Source organism: Ursus americanus, chromosome 12 (assembly GCF_024610735.1).
Source record: "Ursus americanus isolate L20-20 chromosome 12, mUrsAme1.1.p, whole genome shotgun sequence".
Classification (NCBI taxonomy): domain Eukaryota; kingdom Metazoa; phylum Chordata; class Mammalia; order Carnivora; family Ursidae; genus Ursus; species Ursus americanus.
In genome coordinates, this window is record NC_142138.1 from 20926359 (window position 1) to 20953459 (window position 27101).

The following is a 27101-nucleotide window of genomic DNA, read 5'->3' on the forward strand; positions in this document are numbered from 1 at the left end:
AATTCCGAAGGATGTCATTTTGGAAGAAAGAATGTGATCTCAGATGGAAGCTCTGAGGTGCTACAAAGAATGAAGAAAAAAGAAAGTGGTAAATATGTGGATAAATCTACACAATGCAATGTTGGGCATAATACATTAATGATGTCTTATGAGATTGAAAAATAAGTTAAATTCACCAAAGTAAAAGCGTGCAAACCAGGAAGAGAGTAAATGGAGTTAGTGTTCAAAGTCTTTGTAGTATTTAGTACAAAAACAGCATTATTGACTAACTTTTGAGTTGATAGGTTATGTGTTCATATAGCAAAAATTTTAAAAGAATAGATATAGAGAATGTTAGCTTATGAATGGGTGGGGGGAATGGAATGATAAAAAAATCAATTCAAAAGAAGAAAAGAAAGAAGAAAAAACAATAGAACAAATGAGACAAAGAGCAAAACTGTGGTAATTTAAAATATATTAGTTATTAATACTAATTAATGAAATAAAACATAAATGGAATAAATGCATCAGTAAAAGACAAAGATATTCAGACTGAATAAAACAACTATAAAAATATTCAAACATGAAATGGAAATATATATACTCTGTAATTATAAACAGAAAGGAGCCAGCATTCCTATATTACTAGCACTCTAAACAAATTTTAAGGCAATACACATTATTGAAAATAGTTTGGTTGTTACTCAAAAAGCTAAACACAGAATTACTATATGACCCAGCAATTCCACTCCTAGGTATGTAGCTAAAAAAATTGAAAGCAAGGACTCAAAAGATACTTTTCTACCATGTTACTGCTGCATTGTTCACATCAGCCAGAAGATGGAAACAACCCAAGTATTCAACAAATCAATGGCAAAACAAAATGCAGTATATACATACAATGAAATATTATTCAGCCATAAAAATGAATGAAGTTCTAATATATATGCCATATATATGGATGAACCTTGAAAACATATGCTAAGTGAAATAAACCAGACACAAAATGATGCATTGTATGATTTCACTTATATGAAATATCTAGAATAGGCAAATTCATAAAGACAGAAAGTACATTTGTCAGGGGCTGGGAGGAGGGGAGCACAGGGAATTTTTGCTTAATGATTACAGAGTTTCTATTTGGGGTGATGGAAACATTTTGTAACTATATAGTGGTTATGGTTGCACAACATGGTGAAAAGAAATGCCACTGAATTGTACGCTTAGAAAATGGATAAAATAGCAGACTTGATGTTATATATATTTTGCCACAATAGAAATTGACTAAGATAATCACTCTTAACAATACAATTTCAATTTGCACTTATATTTAAAATTTATATATATATATACATACTAACAGCCTCAAACTATGTAAGAGAAAATTAGAAGAGCTAAAAGAAGAAATAGACAAATCCACAATCATACAGGAAATTTAAACATACATCTGTTAATAATAGATAAAATCAGAAGAAAAACTACTTAATAGATGATTCAAACAATGATGATTAAGAAAGTTGACCTAATTGAGATATATATATTACATTCAACAACTACAGAACAAATACTCTAAAGTCCACACGCAATATTTCAATAGTGGATTCACATGAGATCATCTTTTTTAAAGATTTTATTTATTTATTTGACAGAGACAGCCAGCGAGAGAGGGAACACAAGCAGGGGGAGTGGGAGAGGGAGAAGCAGGCTCCCAGCGGAGGAGCCTGATGTGGGGCTCGATCCCAGAACGCCGGGATCACGCCCTGAGCCGAAGGCAGACGCTTAACCGCTGTGCCACTCAGGCGCCCCTCATATGAGATCATTAAAACAAGCCCCAACAAATTTTAAAGGACTGAGGTAACAGAGAGTGTTTTCTGATCACAGTGTGATCAAACTATAAATAAATAATAAGAAGATAAACAGAATATCCCCATGGAATTATACAATTACTCATAATGCAAATTTTAAAAATTGTTTTCAATTGAGTAATAAACTCATACCTATCAAAAACATGTAGGATACAGCTAAAAAGAATTTAGAGGGCTGATTTATAGCCTTAAATGTTATATATTAAAAAAGAAAAAAGGCTAAAACTCAATGAGATAAACAATCACCTCAGGATATTAGAAACAAACAGCAAAATAAACAGAAAGAAAATAGAAAATATTTTGTTGAACATTTTTGCATTTATGTTCATCAGAGATATTGGCCTATTGTTTGCCCTTTCTGTAGTGTTTTTATCTGGTTTGAGTGTCAGAGTAATTCCGGCCTTGTAGTATGAATTTGGAAGCCATCTGATCCTAGACTTTTGTTTTCTGAGAGTTTTTTGATTATCGATTTAATTTCATTATTAGTAATGAAATTACTAGTAATTAGTGCCATATATTCAAATTTTCTATATCTTCCTGATTTAGTTTAGAAGGTAATATGTTTCTGGGAATTTATCCATTTCTTCTAGGTTATCTAATTTATTGGCATATACTTTTTCATAATATTCTCTTATAATTCTTCATATTTCTGTGGTGTTGGTTGTTATTTCTCCTTCATTTCTGAATTTATTTATTTGAATCCTCTCTGTTTTTTTTCTTAGTGAGTCTGGCTAATGGTTCTTCAATTTTGTTTATCTTTTCAAAGAACCAGTTTCTGGTTTCATTGATTTATTCTATTGTTTCGAAGTCTCTATTTTTGTTGATTTCTGCTCTGATCTTTATTGTTTCTTTCCTTCTACCGGCTTTGGGCCTTGTTTGTTCTTTTTCTAGTTCCCTTAGGTATAAATTTAGGTTCTTAATTTGAGATTTTTCTTGTTTCTTGAGGTAGGCTTGTATTTCTACAATCTTCCCTCTTAGACAGCTTTTACTGAATCCTAAAGATTTTGGACCATTTTGTTTTCATTTTCATTTTTCTCCATGTATTTTTTGACTGTATTGTCTGACTGCCAACTCTACCCACCAATGAAAGCCTCTCAGGGGATAAGGCAGGAAGAGTACCCTATAGGTCATTGCAACTGCAGCCCCAATGGATAGACTGGGGGCAGGCATCTGGTCTGACTGTAGGCCCTGCGCATCAATGAGACCCTCTGAGAAGACAATGTAGGGAGGGTGGCTTGCAGTTTGGTGTGACTGCAGCCCTGGCAGACAGGCTGGGGGCAGGCATCTGGTCTGACTACTGACACCACCTCACTACAAGCCCACAGCAGCCTCAGATTGGCCCCTTAACAGCACAGGAATTAAAGCCTGCCCAGTGAGCTTACGACAGGCAAAATGAGCCATTGCAGTGAACTGGACCAAAGGTAAATGTGGCTCAGCAGGGCATATGTCACCCACGTAGAAGATACCCCTGAAGGACCTGGTTCTGGTGAACATGGGGCATTGTATTATAGGGCAGCACAGGACCTCTTCTTCATTAAGCCACTACTTTCGGGACCAGGAAATGTAGCCGACTTTCCTAATACTTGGAAACACACAGAGAGTTAGGCAAAACAAGGAGACAAAAGAATATGCCCCAAATGAAAGAACAGAACAAAGCCACAGCAAAAGAGCCGAATGAAATGGAGATAAGCAATATGCCTGATGAAAAGTCAAAGTAATGATCATAAAGATACTGACTGAACTTGAAAACAGAAGTGGAGGCTCTCAGTGAAACCTTCAACAAAGAGATTAAAATATAAAAAAAGAACCAATCAGAGATGAAAAACTCAATAACCAAAATAAAAACTACATTAGAGGGAATCAACAGCCAATTAGAGGATTCAGAAGAATGGATCAGTGATCCAGAAGACAGGCTAATGGAAAGGAATCAAGCTGAACAGCCACATGAACAGTAATGTCAAGTGTGATAACATTTGCATTATAGGGATCCCAGATGGACAAGAAAGAGAGAATGTGAAGAAAATGTATTTGAAGAAATAATAGCTGAAAACTTCCCAAATTTGGTAAAGGAAAGAGACATCCAGATCCAGGAAGCACAGAGAACCCCCAACAAAATTAACCTTCAGAGGTCCAAACCATGACACATAATAATTAAAATGGCAAAAAGTAGTAATAGAGAATTTTAAAAACAGCCAGAGAAAAGAGAACAGTTATACAAAAGGGAAACCCTGTAATGGTATCAGCTGATTGTTCAGCAGAAATTTGGCAGGCCAGAAGAGAGCAGCATGATATATTCAAAGTGCTGAAAGGAAAAAAACTCGCAACCAACAATACTCTACCTGGCAAGGTTATCATTCAGAATAGAAGGAGAATTAAAAAGTTTCCCAGATAAATAAAAGTTAAAGGAGTTCATCGCCATTAAACCAGCCTTACAAAAAAGACTAAAGGAAATTCTTCCAGTGAAAAGGAAAGGCCATAATCAGGAGTAAGAAAATTTGAAAGGAAAAAATTTCATAGATAAATGCAAACATTAATAAACGTCATAGATTAATCACTATAAAACCAGTATGGAGATTAAAGCACAAAAGCAGTTACATCACTTTTATCTATAAAAATTAGTCAAGGGGGGACGCCTGGGTGGCTCAGTCAGTTAAGTTTCAGCCTTCAGCTCAGGTGATGATCCCAGGGTCCTGGGATCGAGCCCTGCATCGGGCTCCCTGCTCCGTGGAGAGCCTGCTTCTCCCTCTCCCTCTGCCTTCCACTCCCCCTGCTTGTGCATGCCTTCTCTCTCTGTCTGTCAAATAGATAAATAAAATCTTCAAAAAAAATTAGTCAAGGGATTCAGAAAATAAAAGGATGTTAAAGTATGACATCACATACATAAAATGTTGTGGGGGGGTTAAAATTTAATGATTTTAGAATGGGTTCAAATTTCAGTGACCATCAACTTAACAGAGACTGCTATATTCATAAGGTGTTATATATGAGCCTAAAGGTAACCACAAATCAAAAACCGGCAAGAGATACACAAAAAACAGGGAGAAAGGAATTCAAGCATATCACTAAAGAAAGCCATCAAACCACAAGGGAAGAGAGCAAGAGAAGGAGAAAGAAACAGAGAAGGACTGCAAGAACAACCATAAAGCAAGTAACAAAATGGCAATAAGTACATACCTAGCAATAGTCATTAAATGTAAATGAACTAAATGCTCGAATCAAGAGACATAGGGTGACTAAATGGATAAAAAAGCAAGACCCATCTATATGCTGCCTACAAGAGACTCACTTCAGACCTAAAGACACCTGCAGACTGAAAGTGAAGAGTTGGAGGAGCATCTGGGTGGCTCAGTTGGTTAAGTGTCTGACTCTCGGTTTTGGCTCAGGTCATGATCTCAGGACAGTGAGATCAAGCCCGGTGTTGTGCTCTGCACTCAGCAGGGAATATGCTTAAGATTCTTTTCCCCATCTCCCCCTCTGCTCCTCCCTCCACTTGCTCTCTTGCTCTCTCTCTAAAATAAATAAATAAATAAATAAATAAATAAATAAATAAATAAATAAATAAATAAAATCTTTAAAAAAAAGAAAGTGAAGAGATGGAAAAACATTTTCAATGCAAATGGAAGTGAAAATAAAGATAGGCTAGCACTAATTATATCAGACAAAATAGACTTTAAAACAAAGATCATAACAAGAGACAAAGAAGGACACCACATAATGATAAAGGGAACAATCCAACAAGAAGATTTAACAATTGTAAATACTTATGCACCCAACATGGAAGCACCTAAATACATAAAGCAATATTAACATACATAAAGGAAGCAATTGACAGTAATATAATAATAGTAGGGGACTTTAATACCTCACTTACATCAGCGGATAGATCACCCAGACAGAAAACCAATAAGGAAACAGTGGGTTTAAATGACACATGGGACCAGATGGACATAACAGATATATTCAGAACATTCCACCCCAAAATAGCAAAATACACATCCTTTTCAAGTACACACGGAACATTCTCCCGAACAGATCACATTAGGCCACCAAACAAGTCTCAGTGCATTTAAAAAGACGGAAGTTGTATCACACATCTTTTCTTTTCTTTTTTTTTTTAGATTTATTTATTTATTTTGGAGAGAGAGAGTGCACCGGAGGAGGGGCAGAGGGAGAGTGAGGGCATCCCAAGCAAACTCCCCACTGAGCACAGAGCCTGATGCAGGGCTCAATCTCACAACCCCAAGATCATGACCTGAGCTGAAATCAAGAGTTGGACGCTTAACCGACTGAGCCACCCAAGCACCCATATCATGCATCTTTTCTGAGCACAATGGTATAAAACTAGAAATTAATCACAAGAGAAAAATCTAGAAAGAACATAAATATGGGGAGGCTAAATAACATGCTACTAAACAATGAATGAGTCAGCTAAGAAATCGGAGAGGACTTATATCAGTTTTTATGTTTTAGATGCAAGTCCTTTGTTGGTTATGTCTGGAGCTAATATCTTCTCTTGTGCTGCGGCTTGGGTTTTCACTCTCTTAGGAATCATTTCATGAATAGAAGTTCTTTAATGTAGTCTAATTTATCAATTTTCTATGGTTTTGCTTTTTGTACTATTTAAGAATTCTTTATCCCAAAGTCATAAAAAATTCTTCTGTATTATCTTCCTAAACCTTATAGTTTTTTAATTAAAAACACATTATTTATGTTAACATGTAATGGGTGTATTATTAAAAATAAATTAATATTTTTAAATTTCCTGTTTTAATTTCTAATGTAGTAATTATTGATAAATATCACCCATAAAAACACAAGGTCTATGGGGTCCTCAATATATTAAGAGTGTAAAGGGATTTTGAGACCAAAATATTCAAGAACCACTGTCCTAGAGAAACTCCTGCCTTGGGCACTAGAGGTAAGCATAAGCATTTTCTTAGTAGCATTGTTCTAAATAGCCTAGAACTGGAAACAATTCAAATAGCCATCAACACTACAATATATAAATTAAGTGTTGAATATTATTACAGTGGAACAGCATACAGTGGCAAAAGTGAGCTAAGCATCCTACATAGCAGGGATACTTATACTCAACAACATGGATAAAACTAACATAATATTGAGCAAAAGAAACAAGATAAAAAAATATCTATAGGATGATCCCATTTATATAAGCTCTATAAAAGGCAAAACAAAACTTAAGGTTTAAGGGATACTTACATAACTGACAAAATACACATTCATTGGCAAAATGCAGAAAAGCAATGAATAATTGTTATGAAAATCAGGATAAAAATGTCTTTAAGCTGGCAGGGTAGGTAGGCTGGGAAGGTGGTGCTTCTGGGGAGCCTGCAACGCTCTGTGTCTGGATCATAGTACTGGTTCTATAGGTGTCCATTTAGAATTATTCTTTAAACTCAACTTACATGTTTTAATGCATTTTTCCTATATGTATTGTATATACTTCATTTGAACTTCTACAAAGTTATCACATTCTTCAAAGAAATTTCACACACATTTTAAATGTCATTTCATCTTGCAATCACCCCTGTGGTTCCTATTGAAAACAACAATAACAACACCACCTGTGTATATCAGTCAGACCCTCCCACCCATAAAAGAAAGAGTTCGTGCAAACTTGGTAATTTGAGGAGAGTTTAATAAAGTGACTATTTACAAAAGTGTGCACTGGGTGTAAGGAACACAAAAGTGACAATAAAATGCCCAAGTATCAGTAACTTAGGAGTACCATTACCACTCACGGGCTTGAAAGGGCAAGGAAAGAAGCCATTACTAGCACCAGGAGACAGGGCTTGGTGAAGACAGCTGCTTAACCGGAGCTCCCACCTCTAGTGGAAGGATGCAGCCAGCTCACAGTGCAGTGACTTTTTAGAAGGGCACAAATACTCTGACCTTACCCTTCTCCTTTCTTTCCTCTGTCTTTGCTCCCTCTTGTCAAGCCCATCGGGAAACCACAGGGCAAGAGAACCCATTGGTGTCGTGCATTTATGTCAACCTCAGAACACAGCAGAAAGAAGGGTAGAAGGTAGACCTGGAGTGATGAGAAGCTGGTCATGTGTCCACCTGAACCTAAAATGTCAGCCACCTCCATTGCTTTCCTTGTAAAGTCGGGAGCATGAGGGATGGAAAAATGACTAAGTACATAACACAGCTCGCACAGTCCCTGCTTCTGTGGCAGCCACAAGGTTTAAGCCGGCACTCAAGGCTACCTTCAATCTGCAATGTGTTTTTCTCTTCTATCAGCACACTGGCTAAATTTTTTTTTTAACCTCTCTCCTTGTGTCAGGCTGTAAGAAGAAAGATGCTTTTGACTGCTTTCCTGAAGTAGTTTCGAAGAGACCTGAACATCATGCATGTGGGATGTGAGGCACTGATAGTCTTGTCTATCTAGGCAAATGCACTCTTCCAGTGAGCAGACTTGACCACTGGGCTGAAGAGTGCTAAGAGGTTGTGCCCTGAATCCCTGAGTTCGACAGAGCCCTCCCTACCCCATCCCCATCATGCAGCAGCAAGGCAATTACTGCTGAGAAGGATATATCATCACCCCTTCTCTATATATTGGTTCTATGGCCTGAGGAACCCCTAATGAACAGGAGAAAGTCAGCTTACATTTCATTGGAACAATGTCTATTAGGCTTCCAATTTTTCATATGGGGACACCAAAGCCAAGAGAATTTGAGATATTTACCTAAGACTGCATAGTTAGTACAAGAACAGAGAGTAAAAGTTCAGTTTCCTGACTTTAAGGCTAATTTGGTTCCCACACACTGAAGGGCTACATCTGTGTCTTATCACTATGCCAGGCGGACACGTAAAGTAGCAGAAACATAATGCTAGACTCCGATAAAGGTGACTCAGGGGAGGGAGAAACACACAGTAGCAGATGTCCTCTAAATATTAAGGCACCATGGGGAATAATAAGACATTTGTCATCCTGTTGTCTCATTGTGCCAAGCTACAGAATTGAAGATGTTTTTGCCCTGTGTTTTTCCAAAGTACGGCCTTTTCCAAAACAATTCAGTGTGATGACTACTCGAGTGCATTTTAATGTGTTTGCTAATGAATTTCCTTGGTATTGGAAAAAATACCATTTTTCTTTTGTAATGTCTCCTCTCCATTCCCCCAACCGGGGGGTTCACATTAGTTTTTGTTAGTTTGTTTGTTTTTGTTGTTTTGTTTTTTAGTCACAGAGAAGTCTACTTAGTGAAGTGATAAAGCTATTGCAAATCTATAAAACACCATCACAACAGATATTCCAGTGAACCCATAGAGATCTCACAAATCATGCTAGGGAAGTTTGTAAGTGACTCTGCATTTTAGGATTTCCATAGCCTTTTTGGGACTAATTAAATTGGTCTGTAAGTGGTAAGTGATGAGGCATAAGTCTGGGAGATGCAATGAGATAACGAAAGAAATGAAGAAATGAGAATGCATTACCCAAAGTGGAAACTTGGTTTGTAAGAGTTGGTGTCTCTTCAAATTAGTGACTTGAAAATGGCAATCACTGTTTTATTGCTTTCATGATCTTTTTAATTTCTGGGTTTTAAGATAGAATTCATGTTGTCTCTCAAGCTAAGTTAGATGGAATGAAGAACTTTGTTACAAAACTTTGTTTAAAACAAGAGTAAAGGTTGGAAATAAATGGTTTATAAACACACTCTATTATAAGATGAGTGATGGGGCTTTAAATAACTTGGTCACATAGTCAATGGTGGGTTGGGATGCCTTGTTAAGAAGCTTCCTGCAATCATGGGGCGCCTGGGTGGCTCAGTCGTTAAGCGTCTGCCTTCAGCTCAGGGCATGATCCCGGCGTTCTGGGATCGAGCCCCACATCAGGCTCCTCTGCTGGGAGCCTGCTTCTTCCTCTCCCACTCCCCCTGCCTGTGTTCCCTCTCTCGCTGGCTGTCTCTCTGTCAAATAAATAAATAAAATCTTAAAAAAAAAAAAAAAGAAGCTTCCTGCAATCAATCAATCAATCAATCAATGTTGTGAATCAGTGCAGGACTAAAATAGTCATCAGGAATATGTAATTCAGCATTTTATTTAGGGCTTTTAATGCTTTATATTAAAGGAGAAACTGGGCCCCTGGGTGGCTCAGTCTGTTAAGTGGCTGCCTTCAGCTCAGGTCATGATCTCAAGGTCCTGGGATCCAGGCCTGCATCGGGCTCCCTGCTCAGTGGGGAGTCTGCTTCTCCTTCTCCCTCTGCTGCTTCCTGCTGCTTGTGCTCTCTCTCTCTCTCTCAAATAAATAAATAAGTCTTAAATAAAAAAAAAAGAGTAACTGAGGGAGGAATTAAGTCCATTCTTAAGTTGGAAAGATGTTTGTGAATAGGACAATTTTTCACACATATCAGATCATATAAGTTCAGTGGATGCCTTTTTTCCTCAATAGGAGTGAAAAGGAAGTCAACATTGAAAAAATAGTATTCATCATTTTTTAAGTGAAGTGCACTAATCTTATGATTCAATTTCATAAGTTTTGACAGTTGTACACACCCATGTAACTAGCACCTAAAGTTCCAGAAAGTTCCCTCACCCTCTTGTCCCTTTCTAATTAAACACCCTTCCTTCTTACCAAGGAAACCACTTTCTGATTTCTGTTACCATAGATCAGTTTCCTGTTCTTGGACTTCACATAAATGGCATCATACCATATATATTATTTTGTGTCTGGTTTCTTTCAGTCAACATGTGTCTAGATTCATTCATGATTTTGCATGTATCAGTAGCTCATGCCTTCTATGACTGAGTAGTATTTCTCTGTATGAATATATCACAATTTGTTTATCCATTTCTTGTTGATGGACATTTGTATTATTTTTCATTTTTAGCTATTATGAATACAACAGTTATGAGCATCTTATATAAGCCTTTTGGGGGACATATCTTTTCATTTCTCTTGAGTATATACTTAGGAACAGAATTGATGGTCACATGGCAACTCGACATTTAATCATTTGCGAAACTGCCAGTCTGTGTTCCAAAGCAGCTGCATCATTTTACATTCCCACCAGCAATGTGCACAGGTTCCAGTTTCTCCATGTCCTTGCCAACACTGGTTATTGTTCATACTTTTTATGAAAGCCATCCTGGGGGTGTGAAGTTCAATCTCACTGTAGTTTTGGTTTGCATCTCCCTAATGACTAATGATGTTGATAGTCTTTTCAAGAGCTTATTGGCCATTTTATATGTACTTTGGAGATATGGCTATTGTCTTAGTCTATTTGGGCTGCTATAACAATACCATAGGCTGGGTTGTTCATAAACAACAGAAATTTATTTCTCATAGTTCTAGAAATTGGGAAGTTCATGATCAAGGCACTGGGAGATTCAGCATCTGGAGAAACCATGCTTCCTGGTTCATAGACAGCAGCCTTTTCACTGCATCCTCACATGGCAGAAGGATGAGGGAGCTCTCTCCAGTCTCTTTATAGACCCTAATCCCATTCATGAAGGCTCTGTTCTCATGACTTAATCATTTCTCAAAGTCCCCACCTCCTCATACCATCACATTGGAGGAATAGGTTTCCACACATGAATTTTAGGGGGACACAGATATTCAGTCTTTGGCATCTATTAGGATCTTGGGCCCATTTTTATCTGGGTTGTCTTTTTATTGTTGAGTCCTAATTGATTTTTTAACACTGGTTGAATTGAAATGAGGAAGTCTGTTGAATCAGGTAAACCTCCTTCACTTGAAAGTAACAGAAAATACAACTTATACTAACTTAAGTATAAATGGAATTTGTTGTATCACAGAACTGAAAGTTCTTGGGGATAGTTTTGGCCTCAAGAGTGGCCTGATCCAAGCCAAAAAAAAAATAGCAACAGGACCTGGTTTCTTCCTATTCATCTCCTGGCTCTGCTTTTGCTGTGTAAGCACCATTCTTGGACACATTCTCCAATCAAAGCAGCAAGATAGCTATGGCAGCTCCAGCCTACATTCTCACAGGTTCAGGTGAACTAGGAAGAACATTGCTTTTCTCCCAGCAGCTTTGGCCAAAGGCTAAATGGTGATAATAGACCATTCCAAATTGCAGTGCCCAGGGAAATACATACACTGATTGATTTAGGAAGAGTCAAAGGCCCCATTCCTGAGGCCAGGGTTAGAGCCCATCCAAAACTCTGGACTGCCAGTGGGGGAGGAGGGAGTTCTCCAGGGTGGTTTTAGAAATATAAACACATGAAAGTGCCCAACACATAAAGGGTACTTGCTCTGAAGTCCTGGGTCATAACCTGTTGTCTTCCATGTGTACCCACCCCAGAGCAACTTCCTTCCCAGCCAGTGTTTGCCTTCCTGATGGGATTTGAGAAATTCCTCCAGAAAATCTTTGGATCCACTGCCTTATTGAACCCCAAACTGCACCCTCAGCTACGTGATTAGAGCATGATTCTCTCAACCCTAAGAAAGGTTTCTGGTTGGAATGCCATTGTGGTATGGTGAGCCAGATACAGACTAGAACAAATATGCCTAAAATTGGTATGGAACCACAAAAGACCCCAAAGAGCCAAAGCAATCTTGAAAAAAGAAAAGCAAAGCTGGAGGCATCATAATTCTGAACTTCAAGTTATATTACAAAGCTGTAGTATCAAAACAGTATGGTACTAGCACAAAAAATAGACACATAGATCAGTGGAAGAGAATAGAAAATCCAGGGGCCCCTGGGTGGCTCAGTCAATCAAGCAGGGTGACTCTTGATTTAGGCTCAGGTCATGATCTCAGGGTCTTGGGACTGAGCCCCACATCAGGCTCTGTGCTCAGCAGGGAGTCTGCTTGAGGATTCTCTCTCCCTCTCTCCTCTGCCTCTCCCCCCACTTATGCTCTCTCTCTCTCTTAAATAAATAAATGAATAAATACATCTTAATTTTAAAAAAAGAATAGGAAATCCAGAAATAAACCTGCAATTAATATGGTCAATTAATACTTGACAAAGCAGGAAAGAATATTCAACGGGAAAAAGACAGTCTCTTCAACAAATGGTGCTGGGAAAACTGGACAGCCATATGCAAAAGAATGAACCTGGACCACTTTCATATACCAGACACAAAAATAAATTCAAAATGGACTAAAGACCTAAACGTGAGACCTGAAACCATAAAAATCCTAGAAAAGAGCTCAGGCAGTAATTTCTCTGACATCAGCCACAGCAACTTTTTTCTAGGTAAGTCCCCACTATCCCTTGTCAAGGGAAACAAAAATAAAAATAAACTATGGGGACTACATCAAAATATAAAGCTTCCATACAGCAAAGGAAACAATCAACAAAACTAAAAGGCAAACTACAGAATGGGAGAAGATATTTGCAAATGACATATCCAATAAAGAGTTAGGATCCAAAATACATAAAGAAATTATTAAACTCAACACCCAAAAAACAAATAATCCAATTAAAAATGGGCAGAAGGCATGAACAGACATCTCCAAAGAAGACATGCCAAAGGCCAATAGATACATGAAAAGGTGCTCATCATCACTCATCCTCGGGGAAATGCAAATCAAAACTGCAATGAGATATCCCTTCACACCTGTCAGAATGGCTTAAATAAAAAACACAAGAAACAACAGGTGTTGGTGAGAATGTGGATACAGAGGAGCCCTCTTGCACTGTTGGTGGGAATACAAACTGGTGCAGCCACTCTGGAAAACAGAATGGAGGTTTCTCGAAAAGTTAAAAATAGAACTATCATATGATCCAGCAATCACACCATTGGGTATTTACCCAAATAATACAAAAACACTAATTCAAAGGGATACATGAACCCCAATGTTTATAGCAGCATAGTTTAAAATGGCCAAACTATGGAAGCAGCACAAGTATTCACTGATTGATGAATGGATAAAGAAGCTATGGTATACATATGCAATGGAATATTAATCAGCCATAAAGAGAATGAAATCTTGCCATTTGTAACAATGAGGATGGACCTAGAGGGCATAATGTTAAGTGAAATAAGTCAATCAGAGAAAGACAAATACCATATGATTTCACTCAAAGGTGGAATTTAAGTAACAAAACAAATGAACAAGGAGGGGAAAAAAGAGAAAGAGCCAAACTGAGAAACAGACTCTTACTATAGAGAACAATTTGATGGTTACCAGAGGGGAGGTGGGTGGGGAGATGGGGGAAATAGGTGATGGGGATGAAGGAATGCACTTGTTGTAATGAACACTGGGTGATTAAAAGAAAAACTTAAAGAACACAAAAAAAGGAGTCCCACATTGTGTAACAGTGGCCATACTCTAGTATCTCTGTCATACTCAGTCTTTGGCTGAGGACTGCCTGGGAGAAAATGCTTATATCTCAGCTGCTGGGGTGGATCCAGAAGGTGGTCCAGCTGGAGACTCTCAGCTCTCTGCACTCCTTGAAGCAGGTTCTTTCTTGAAAAGAGGTGTGAGTGGCATAACCTATGAGGTCACAAGCCCTGACATCCATGTGGCATCCATTCTCCTCATGCCTAGAATCATACTCACAAAAGGGTCAAGTGTTGTGCTCCACAGAAATGCCTTGGCTTCCTTTATGACTCCCTTGGGTGAACTCTTAGTCACTCTATCCTTTAGATTTCTTCTCTTTCACAGATTTCCTCTGCCTGGAATGTTTTTCCTTCAGACACTCTGACGACTTGCTCCCTTGTCTCCTTCAGGTCTCTCTGCTCACAGGTCACCCTAGTGACACCTCAGTTCTTCTCTAACAAATTACTAGAGCAACTCCCTTGTAAGCCTTATTCCTCCTCCTGGCTTGATTTTTCTCCCTAGCACTTATCCCATAGGACTAAAAAAGTTTGTTTCTGTATCATCTGTCTTCTTTGATTAGGATATAATTGATGTCAAGTCAGGAAATTTTGTCTGCTGCTCTATCCCTAGTGCCTACAATAGTGACTGGCACCTAGCAAATGCCATGAAGTATATATCAAAGGAAAATAGAGAAAGGAAGAAGGAATAAAACTGATGTAACCACACAAATCATCTAGAATTTGGGAGATACCACTAAACCTTTCTCTATGTGATGCAGACTTCATATCTAAGATCACTTAACATTTCAGTGAAGGTCAAGCATCTAACTTCTTGCAAGTCAAGAAACTTGCAAAACTGTATCATTAAAACTTGGAACTATAAATGAAGAAGAGAAAGCACATGAACTACTTTCTTGCATCGGATACCATTACATGCTTTCACATACATTATTTCATTGACTTCTCCCAACACTATTTTTTGAAATATGAGTTATCATCCCTACTTTATGGGCAAGGAGACTAAAGTCCAGAGAAAGTGCCCAACATCACAGACACAGCTGGAAGTATAGAATTTAAATCCAGATTTGTCTGATACCAACAAACAAAAAAGAGATTTTAATGCTAAATGAGGAACAGTGGCCTGGTGCCTGGGTGGCTCAATTGGTTAAGCATCTGACTCTTGATTTCTGCTCAGGTCATAATGTCAGGGTTGTGGTCATGATCCCAGGGTTGTGAGATCGAGCCCTGCATCAGGTGCTGCGCTCAGTGCGAGGCTGGCCTGAGATCCTCTCCCTCTGCCCCCTCCCCCTCCCCCTCAACTCCCCTCCCCTTGGCTCACGTGCCCTCTCTCAAATAAACAAATCTTTAAAAAAAATAAATGAGGGGAAAGTGGCCAAATTCCCTCACAGTTGCTAGTAAAAATAAGAATAAAATTAAAGAGTGCTATTAAAGAGGACAGAGTAAGGAATTACTTTTGCTATGCATGGGCTTCAATGCTCATTATCACAGTTAGTCCAAGGGAGATACCATCTTCTTTCTCTGGGTTGGTTTTTCCTTTATAAAGACTGTTATAGGGGCGCCTGGGTGGCACAGCGGTTAAAGCGTCTGCCTTCGGCTCAGGGCGTGATCCCGGCGTATGGGATCGAGCCCCACATCAGGCTCCTCTGCTATGAGCCTGCTTCTTCCTCTCCCACTCCCCTGCTTGTGTTCCCTCTCTCGCTGGCTGTCTCTATCTCTGTCGGATAAATAAATAAAATCTTAAAAAAAAAAAAAAAAGACTGTTATAGACTGAATGTTTGTATGTCCACAAAATGTGTATGTTGGAGTCCTAACCCCCAATGTGATGGTATTAGGAAGTAGAGTCTTTGGGATGTCATTAGGTTTGGATGAGGCCGTGAAGGCAGAGCCCCATGATGGATTAATATTCTTACAAAAAGTGTAAGAGGGATCAGTACACCAACTCCCTGAACTATGTGAGGACACAGCGAGAAGGTGGCCATGTGCAAGCCCCCTCTCACCAGGAGCTGAACCAGCTTGCTATTTGATCATGGACTTTCAGCCTTCAGAACTGTGAGAAATAAATCTCTGTTGTTGAAGCCCCTCCAATCCATGGATGGTATGTTGTTCTAGCAGCCCTGGCAGAATAAGATCAAGTCTCAGAAACACATAGCCACATAGCATCGGAAACTCTCCCTTAGAAGGAACAGCTGTTCTTACAGCAGAATGCTAATTAGCAAAAATAGAAGGAATGATGGAATTTGAAAATCTTTAGTGGATGTTAAATCTAGTAGATTAATGTTGGATGAGGAAGAGAATATTTATATAGCTAAAAAAAAAAACCCTTTCTACAAATCATTTATTGATTATAAAGAAAATAGTATTTTGACAGTGGAGAAATCTGGCAGATACCACCTCAACCAGTGAGTCAAATCAGCATCACCAGCATTAAGACAAACCAATACTTTATAAGATTTTTTTTAAAAGATTTTATTTATTTATTTGAGAGAGAGCACACACAAAAGAGCACAAGAGGAGCAGGCAGAGGGAGAAGCAGGCTCCCCACTGAGGAAGGAGCCTGATGTGGGGCTCGATCCCAGGACCCTGGGATCATGACCTGAGCCCCCCAGCACCCCAAGACGAACCAATACTGTGTGTCTCCTCATATGACACACTGAAAGGACACAATACCACTTCTGTGAAATTCTTGCCAAAAAATGTATAACCTGAATGTAATCATGAGGCAAGCCAGACAAACCCAAGTTGAAGGACATTCTACCTAATAACTGTCTTGTGTTTTTTTTTTTTAGTGTCAAATTACAGAAAAATGAAGAAAGGCTGAGAAACTGTTTCAGATTCAAGAGACATGACAACTACATAGATGTATGATCTGAAACTGGATTCTGGCTTGGGAAAATAAGAAATCTATAAAGGACATCATTGGGACAATTAATGGAATTTGCACATGAGCCATGAATTGGATAATAATACCATATCAATGGCAAATTTCTTGATTTGATCATTTTGCTGTGGTTATATAAGAGAATATCCTTTTCTCAGCCAGTATTCTGAAGTGTTTAGGGGTCTCCTATCACATGACATCTCCAATTTACTCTCAACAATTTCAGAAAAAAAGGTCATACAAACATACCATAGAGACAGAATGATAAAGCAAATGGGCCTAACTGTAAACATTTGGTGATGCTGTGTAAAGGGCATACAGGATTCCTTATATTATTCTCACAAATTTCTTCTAAATATGAAATCACTTCAAAATTAAAAGTTACAAAAGTGTGCTTTTAATCTCAGACAAAGACCCTCTCTCCATGTTAATCTGAGGGCTGGGGAATACTTCAGGTAATTACCATAGATCTTTCTTTCGAGCATTTGAATTATTTTGCAAATCAAAATAAGAAACTCAGGAGAGTTCCAGAAAAGCATACCACTAATTTCTATTGGAAATGTAATCTACTCTTTTCTCTAAGTGCTCATCAGGCATTGCCTGAGTACTGGTCATTTTGTCAGAAGTGGTTGTTTGCAATGAGTCCTTTTGAAGACAGAACATCTTATGATTCCAATTTCTTAAATGGAAATAAAATGTATGCAGAGAATAAAGGCTGAAAGAAACATGAATCTTAATCTTGATGTGCATTTTATAAGCATTCTGTACAGGAAGCTGAGCGACAGCAGGATTGTTTAGGGAAAAGAAAGTGCGTATTTATTTTTGCATAAAGTATTTATAAATTAGATACTACATGCGACTACTGTTTCTTCAGTTTCTTCATTATCAGTTTTCTAAATTACCTTTTCCACTCTATTTCTCCACATTAGACTGCCCACCAGTGTTTACTGGGCACCTTCTAGGTGCTGTAAAAATACAAAAGAAGGCTGGGACTTGGGTCTTGGTGGCAGAGACTGCTAGTTGCCTGTTCAACATCCATTTCTTTCTCAAACAGAACCCCTTTATTGTCAGGTGAATCAGTACACTCAGCTATAAAATATTTCCCAGCCCTCCTTGCAGATGTGGTGGCCAACGAGACATAAAGAGAAGTTGTAAGGTGAAGCTTCTGGAAAAGATTTGAAGAATTTGACTGGGAGGCCATCGCTTTCCCCTTCCCCCTTTCCTCCATCTTGCCTGGAACACAAATATGATGATTGGACTTCCAGAAGTCATCTTGTGAATACAACAGTAAGGCCCACACTGTGGGGGTGGCGAAGGGAAGAGCTCAACAAGGCTAGGACCATGATACTCTCAGGGTCCACATTATCACCTGGCCTGCTTTCTTGGGACTCCTATTAAGTGACAGAAAAATCAGCTTCTACCTTATTGAAGTCATCATGGCGCTGGATCTCTGTAGCAGCTGAATGCAATTCTTAAATGATATAATCCCTGATTTCAAGAACTAAATGAGAAGACTAGTGCCCCCAGAGCACATAGAGAACACCTGTAGGTAGTATAGGTAGGAGCCAGCATAGGCAGAAAAAGGAAGAACTTTGGAATCATTTACTCCCATAGTTCAGTCCCCACCCTGGTGATTTAGGGCGTGTGACCTGGGGCAAATTATCTAACCTTTCTGACCCTTGGTTTCCTCTTTTATAAAATGAGGATGACAGTAATTACTTTGTATAGTTGTCATGAAGAGTAGAGATAATGGGTCTGGCACTTAATAGGTCCTCAAGAAATGATGGTTGTAATTTCTAAGGTAGACAACCTCACAGAGGGATGAAATCTATATGCATTGAAATTGTCAGGAAAGCCTTAGAGAATCAGTGGGATTTTACTGTCAGTGAAGGGTGGAAATGTTCAGGGTGGGAACAGGGAAAGGGAAAGGGCTTCCACATGGATAAAGGGAAAGGCAAGTACAGCATAGATGGCAATAAGGGGATTGGCTGAAGACACCATAGCTGAGATTTACAAGGAGATCAATACAACTGATACTGCAGAGTGGAGGGAAACAGAGCAGCATAGACGGGGTGGGATCAGAGTACGGAGAACGGCTGAGATCAGGTCGAAAGCCAAAGAGAAGATGTGTGTGTTGATATGAAAGAGCACAGGAGAATCCATAAATTTTATACAAAGGGAGTGATCAGAGCAGACATAATAAAAGCTCACTGCACTAAGGTGTTCAGTTATCCTAAGTGATTTTCTTTCGGAACAAGCAACAAGGAAATGAGTCAGAGTGACAAATGGAAGGTGAATGTCTAATCCAAAAAGTAGCCATTAATTTAATGGAAAGATTGCCTAATAGCAAACATTAATCTAGTTGTTAGAAAGGTGCTGTGGGGTAGCTTGAGTCCACACAGCTTTCTTCCTGTGGTTTTTATATAAAATGAACTTTTGGCATTTGACAAAGGTGTTTTTCACTTAAAAAAAATTAATCAAGCCAAGCAGACAAAATATGTTTCTTTGTACAAACCATAAAGCACCAACAGAAACTTGCCCATTTTGATTCTAATGGTATCTTTTTCTCTATCCCATTTGAAAAATCTGCTTAGTAATGCCATTTGCTTCTGGCAAGTATTTCAGAACTTTCTCAAGGTAAAAGTTAAGAGGTCCATTAACCAATCCCTCCACTCTTTGGTTTTCACAGAATCACCAAATGAATCACCAAATGATGGTTGCTTTTCCTAGATGTTAAGGATGCAAACTGGTAAATTACACCAACTGTCAGATTCTTACAGGCCTGTACTTCCCAGAGAGAGACCACCCCCAAGTCCTAATTTGAGAAGTCTTCTCTTCCTTCTCATAGTCTGAACTAGAGTAGGTAATAGGAACTGTAAACAAATGGGTAGAAAGCTTAGCTTGAGTAATCTGAGCTGTCATGCAAAAAAAACATGAACTTAGAGTGAGAAGACTTGACTTTGAGTCCTGACTCTGCAGGCAAGATGGGAGATATTGGGCAAGTCAGATTTCCTGACCCTCAGGGTCCTCTCCTATAACATAAGGTTACAGCCCTTTCCTACTTCAAGAATTCCTTCCTTAGGAGAACTACCTAAAATAATGTCTGAACATGCTCTGTAATTCTTAAAGAATTTCAAATGTGTGATGGTTTCAGTAGGAACTTAGAATGCCTATCCACCATGTTCCTTTCTTTGGGAAGAGTCCCCACCATGCCCTTTCACAGGTGGACCCAGGAAGCCATATTTGAAATAATCATGATGATGATAATTTAAAAAATAAGAGCTACAGTTTGGGATGATGAAAACGCTCTAAGGATGGATAGTGGTGATGGTCGCACAACAGTGTGAATATACTTAATGCCATTGAATTGTACCCTTAAAAATGGTTAAAATGGTAAATTTTACATTATGCATATTTTTCCATAATACAAAACTTAAAAAAAAACTAAGAGCCAACACATATTGAGGACTTCTTGTATTCCATGACAAGGGATATTTTATTTCATCTTCTCAAAAACCTCATGCAGTAGGTGCCACTGTTATAATCATATACAGACGGGCAAACAGAGACACAGGGAAGCCAAGGGATGGACCCAAGGCTACATGGCTAGTACGTGGTAGGGTTTGATTTGAATCTAGGCAGATCTCAGAGCCTTTCCTCCACTCTCTCCACCAATCAGAGAAAAGCACAAGTCACAAAGTCAGGGGAGCTTAACTAATCAGATTCTTGCTCAGGAATTTGATGTAAGAGATACAAAAATTTTGATCAGATGATAGTTGGCTCTAGACTCTTCCAACAGAGACCTGGGATCTCTGGCTCCAAGGCAAGTCAAGTCCTGTGTAAGTCAAAGCTATAGGAAACCAGGAGTAGGCAGAAAAAGGCAATCTAAAGAAAACAAGAAACCAGAGAGGGAAAATGAGGAGTTCTGGATAACCTTCCAATTCTTATGTGTGCCTTGCATTTTGTAGCTATATGCTTATCAGGAAAACTTCTTTTACTTAGACTACTCCAATGAGCTATATAATTTGCAGCCAAACAAGTTCTAATTATTCTAATAAAGTATTTCAAGAGTGGAAAGAAGCTGTGTATGCAGAAATATCTAGAGCATTGCTTTTGTAATAATTAAACATTGGTAAGAACTGAGCCACCCAACAGCTAGGAAATAATAAATCAAACAATGGCCATTGAATGGAATATTATGTAATCATGAAAACGCACAAACAGAAAAACTGTATGTAAGTGGAATGATTACAACAGGGAAAACATAGGGGCACCTGGGTGGTTCAGTCAGTTAAGCTTCAGCTCAGGTCATGATCCCAGGGTTCTGGGATCCAGCCCTGCATCAGGCTCCCTGCTCGGTGTGGAGCCTGCTTCTCCTTTTCCTCCTTGCTCATGCTTTCTGTCATTATCTCTGTCTCTCTCTCTCAAATAAATAAAATCTTTTTTAAAAATTGGGAAAATATACTGAAAACTGTGATGTAGGAAAGAAGTGCATTGTGTGTGTGTGTCTAAGTGTGTCTGTGTTCTATACTGTTAAAAAACTGCATTAAAAATTTCCCCCTCTTCAGCCAGCTTCATTGCAGTATTCCTCTAAATCAAATTTAATTACATTGAGATCTCACTCCCATAAATGATGGGACATTTAATTTTCATAATCATTGGGGTTTCCTCCCTCTTCAGGCATTCAGAAAGCCAGGGGATGTGCTAGTTAGTCACAGTGGTCACCAGTGCTGACACTGTTCCTTCTGCTCCCTAATGATGCTTTCAAGCACTATCTTCCAATATCCATCAAGCATTCGGCTCTGGGTAGACTTAAGGATGAACTCCTCAGCCATTCACTCCACCAATCCCAAATACTGCATTCTGCTCACCAGGCCACAACCCATAATGTCCAGCTTCTTTGTCTCATACCTGCTCTCTTTCCCACTCTTTCCTGGTTCCTCTTATTGCCTGTCCTAAAACTTCACTTTCCATTTTCTTGCTATTTTTTTTTACAATAAAAACATTATTGCTATGATTTATATACCATACTATTCACCCATTTAAAGCATACAACTCAAAGGTTTTCGGTATATACACAGAATTGTTCAGCTACCACCACAGCCAATTTTAGAACGTTTTTATCATCCCCCAAAGAAATCCCCTACCCATTATCAGTCATTCACCATTTTTCTCCAGCTCTCCCACTCCCTGAAGCCCTAGGCACAAAAATCACATTAAATTGTTGAGAAAAGTTGGAGGGCTCTTAAAAATCCCCTCTCTTAAAATAGTTGATAGGATAATCTATTTTCAGAACTGGAAGTAATGTTAGAAGTCATTTAGTATAATTTTTCCTTTCTCACCTTCTAAACACTTTCAGTGGCGAGGAGCTCTCTGCCCTCCAGGAGAGAGTAACTGCGAAGTGGCTGCCCGCCCTCTGCTGGAACACCTCTGGGAACAGAAGTGCCAAAGTGTCTTGGGTTGACTTATTACAAAGTTCTCCCTCATGATTGTTTGTTTGCTTAAGTTGCCGCACAACTGTACCCTAGTTTCAGGTGTACAACACAGTGATGTGACAAGTGTATACATCATGCTATGTTCACAAGTGTAGCTACCACCTGTCACCTTATCATGTTATAACAATATCATTGACATATTCCTCATGCTGTGCCTTTTATTCCCATGACTTAATTCATTCCATATCTGGAAGCCTGTGTCTCCCAATGCACTTCACCCATTTTGCCCCTCCTCCAACCCCCTCCCCTCTGGCAACCATTAGTTTGTTCCCACACATTTTTATCTATAGTTTTTCCCCTTTCTTTCTAGTCCTCTTGGGGTCAAGTCTATCCCTTCTTCCCCCCTGATATTTCCATTTATCACTGCAACAGACAAGTGCTCCGAAAAGGCAATCACTCATCACAGCCCCCTCTCCACTGGAAAAATACTTGAAAATTCATTCTTGGAGTATCCTGGACCACAAGCTTCTCTGTGGGCAGAAAATGATGACCAGTGTCACAGGGAAAAAGCAGATACACATGCACACACACGTACACATGCGCCCTTATACATGAACAGAAGGATGAAACAAGAAGAGCACCAGAAGACAGCAGGGGCCAACTGCAAATGGAAAACCCAGCAAAGGGGTCATGGGGAAACAGGCTTGACTATGCAAAATGGAAACTGACTCCCCTCCCTCCAGCAGATCTTTTTCCTTCTGTCTCTAGAACAGGTGATACCATAACCATAGCTGTGTTATGTCTTAGCATATGAGAGGTCCATGGAGTCAAAACAAATGAAAAGACCTCTTAAGCTAGTTTGTAAAAAATAGGTGATTTGGATAGACTGACTAGTCAATCTCCCATGTAAAGCTGTTAATAGGATATCTGGGAGAACACTGCGGTAAGATGCTGCCCCACAGGGATAACCCCTTGTTCTAACCAGCATCATCAGCATATTTTGGATGGAAAAAGATAACTTTCAAATACTGCAATGACAAAGAGGAAGGGGACACAGGAGCACTCTAGAAAACATAAGACATTCAAAAATCTTGAACAAATGAGACAAAAAACAAAAAAGCAAAAATACGGACAATATGCCTAACCACCCAGCCTAAGGAGATCCTCACTCATGAACACATTATACACATATGTACCCATGCCCACACACAGTATAAGGGGATAAATCCAAATGTTTGCTCTCTTTGGAATTTTTGTGGCAAATCTGAGTTTAGGCAAAAGTGAAGACCTCCCTGGATCTATACAAATCTTAGGAGGCAGCCACTTCTCCCCATTTTAGCCAATGCTGCTCCTATATTTGTCTGAACCCTTCACAGTTGGGCACCAGAATTCATTCTCCTTATTCCTGAAATTTAAATCATCGCTAGACCTTCCTGTCTGATCTAAGTTTCCCTGTCATGTAAGTACCTCTTTTGGGTTCCTGTGCTTTTAAGGAAAAAGCATCCCCAAACAGTGGTAATTAAAAGATGTTCAGAAGTTGGAAAGTAGGAAGAGCATAATATAAACACAATAGAGAAATGCCTGTTCTGACACCAGGTGGCTAAGGAACCTTCTAGCTTTCAAGGGTATGTATTAAAGAAAGACTGTCATTCAAGGTACTGCCATCTTGGCTCACAAGAGTGAAAAAGACAGTGCTACTCGGGGATGGCTGTAGAACTCTTAATCATTACGTACTGATGAGTAACTGGTCATTTTTTAAGCATTTGAAAGCATCAACCTTCAAGAGGTTTCTGCCTGGGCATCATGGATCAGCACACATTTGCTAATATACATACCAAGCGATGAGGACTGAAAGCAGGTTTTTCCAACCACTGCAGACAAGCAGAGCCATGCAAATGACTCTCATTCATGACACTGACATTCATCAAGGTCACTTTTTCTTCAGATGCCCCAGTTTCAGGCTCACAGAATTTACCAATTTTAGCGCCTGACAACACCCAGCGTTCCACTTTCCTTCCTCAATGAAAGTGCAAGAACCCACCGAACTAGGCTTGACGAGTGCTCATGTGGGAAAATTATTACAGTCGTTGCCCTCTGCTCCAAATCCTGCACTTAGAACATGTATTATAATCCAGCTCTTAATCAGACTGGATTGTGCTACAGCTCAATTTACCAGGCGGACCTTCTAAGCCACCCCAGCGAAACCTGTGTGACCCACTCAATTAAAATTCATTCTATGTGTGGCAGTGCCCAAAAAGGAGAGTGCCGTAAGAGGGAAGTGGAGGGCACGAGGCAGGAGACTACACAAAAGCAGTAACACATTTTCAGAAAGTGGGGGGCTTGGGGGAAGAAAAGAGGAAGAAAAGAGGAAGAAAATAATGTCCCAATAATTTAATGGCAGGGCTAGAAGACAGCATTTACAGTTATTCCAGGACTCTCCAACAAAAAGCTTTTCCTGGATGCACTGTCGTTTCCAATACTGACATAGCTCTCAGGCGACAGCTCTGGCTTGTACACATGGTAATGGTGCCTTTCACACAGCATGAGGACAGCATACCAGAATGCTCAAGAGGCATCTGGAAGTCACACAGCAAAACGAAGAGCTGACATCCCCCGCTCCAAAAAAAACTCCATTAAAACACAACATTGGTCTATTACTCAGTCACATTTCCCATTTTTCTGCTTTATAAAGTCAGAGATGCTGGAGGGCATCTAGCAAAATCAGTCCCCCAGTGGGGAGCGCAAAGGGGATCACGCAGCCAAAGGACATACGTCTCTGCAGTGAGCAGATGGAAGGACAGGCTGGAGACCTCCGTCCACTTCAGACAAACACACGTCCGTCCGTCGTCGGGCTGTGGTTGCTAGGTCTCTACCAGTCTTATTCTATAGTGAAATTATATCCTCCTGACACCACACAGATCCGCAGATTTCCTCCCCACCGTGAACCGCTGCCTCGATGCGACCAGGATGAGATTCTCCAGCAACAGCATGCCAAGCCCTTCCACAGCCAGATAACGCACTTGCCACCTTTTTTGTTTGCATCATCTTCCCACATGGGCTTCATTCCCTCTTTGCAGAGAAGGAAGCCACCATGGCCTGTCATATTCCAGGGAGGTACCACGCGGAGGCTGTAAAACCTTCTGGACTGTTCCACAGAGCTAAAGGTGCCCATCCGTTTGATGTTCTGCTCGCGGCACCGGGAGCCGGTGCGATGGTGTTGGTTCTCCTGGGCACCGCACAGTGTGCTGCGGGGACGCTCTGCTGGTCCAAGGAAAACGCCTTCCTCCTGCGGCTGCACTGGCTCCTGTCTCATTCCGTTTCTCCCTCTCACCATCTTGCTACGTGCTCTTCGCTCTACTAGGGTCCCCACCTTTATCATCTTTTAAGGCCTCGAGCTTCCTCGCTGCCATGGCCACCACTGCTTTCCAAAGTGAGTCTGTCACTTCTTACAGAGAGTATTCGGGGCCAGCTTTGTGGCTGTGCGCACTATGCAATGTGCTCGGAAGGTTCCCGCGCTTGGTTTAATGCTCTGCTGTCATCATTTTTAAATTCTTTTTTTTTTTTTAAGATTTTTATTTATTTGAGAGAGAGAGAGAGAGAGAGAAGAGAGAGAGCAAGTGTGGGCGGGGAGGGGCAGAGGGAAGGGAGAGAGAATCTGAAGCCAACTCTGCATTGAGCACAGAGCCTGACACAGGGCTCGATCCCACAACTGCGAGATCATGACCTGAGCCAAAATCAAGAGTTGTCCACTTAGCTGACTGAGCCACCCAGGCACCCCAACTGAAATTCTTAATCCTTTTTGGAACCAGGGGGCCCATTCTTTCATTTTGCATCAGACCCCAGAAATTATGTAGCCTCTCCTAACAATATTTCAAATAGCTTCATGTCAGAACTCACCATTCACCTGGACTTTCTTTATATATGACCTGATTTGGGGTCTTTTAACCATCCTGGCTTTTATTCTCTGACTTTAGTTCCCAGAACTCCCCACAGACTCTACATATGATCTAGTGAGTGTGGATTACAGAGATACCTCAAACACTGCTCTTACAGAGACTCCTGAGATTGGGTGTACATTTTCAGTAATAGAAAGCAATTACTGTTTACTGTGTGATAGCCTAATATTATGTCAAGCACCCTACATGTGTTATTGACCTCAACACAACCCTCCTAGTTTTGTTTTGTTTTAAGATTTTTTATTTATTTATTTGACAGAAAGAGAAAGAGAGCACAAGCAGGGGGAGCAGCAGAGGGAGAAGGAGAAGCAGACTCCCACTGAGCAGGGAGCCTGACACAGGACTTGATCTCAGGGCCCTGGAATCATGACCTGAGCCGAAGGCAGCCGCTTAACCGACTGAGCCACCCAGGCACCCCGGCACAACCCTCCTAGTTAAGAAACAGATTTATTCCCAGTTTTCAGATAAGAAAACTGTGGCTTAGAGAGGTTACGCAACTTGCTTCAGATTGTACAGTCATAGGTGGCAGAGAACTCCAGCCCAGGCCTGACTGACGGACCCTTCCACACTAAGCCCTACCATGGTTTAGTATGTTGTTAGAGTTATAGAGAGACCTACTACTCGGGAGGCTAGATGATGCCCATATGGAGCTGTTACCAGTTCTAATCTCACTGTCAACTAATTTTCATCTAGGGTGAAAGAGAAGGTCTCTTTG

At 39.9% G+C, this 27101-nt stretch overlaps 1 protein-coding gene and 1 pseudogene across 4 annotated transcripts in view; both read right to left on the reverse strand.

Moving 5' to 3' along the window:
• The window catches only part of LOC123795348 (uncharacterized), a 71881-nt gene that overhangs the window by 16001 nt on the left and 28779 nt on the right, over positions 1-27101 (reverse strand). The gene's annotated exons all lie outside the window — the stretch shown is intronic.
• LOC148109155 (eukaryotic translation initiation factor 4E type 2 pseudogene) lies at positions 1594-25840 on the reverse strand (annotated as a pseudogene).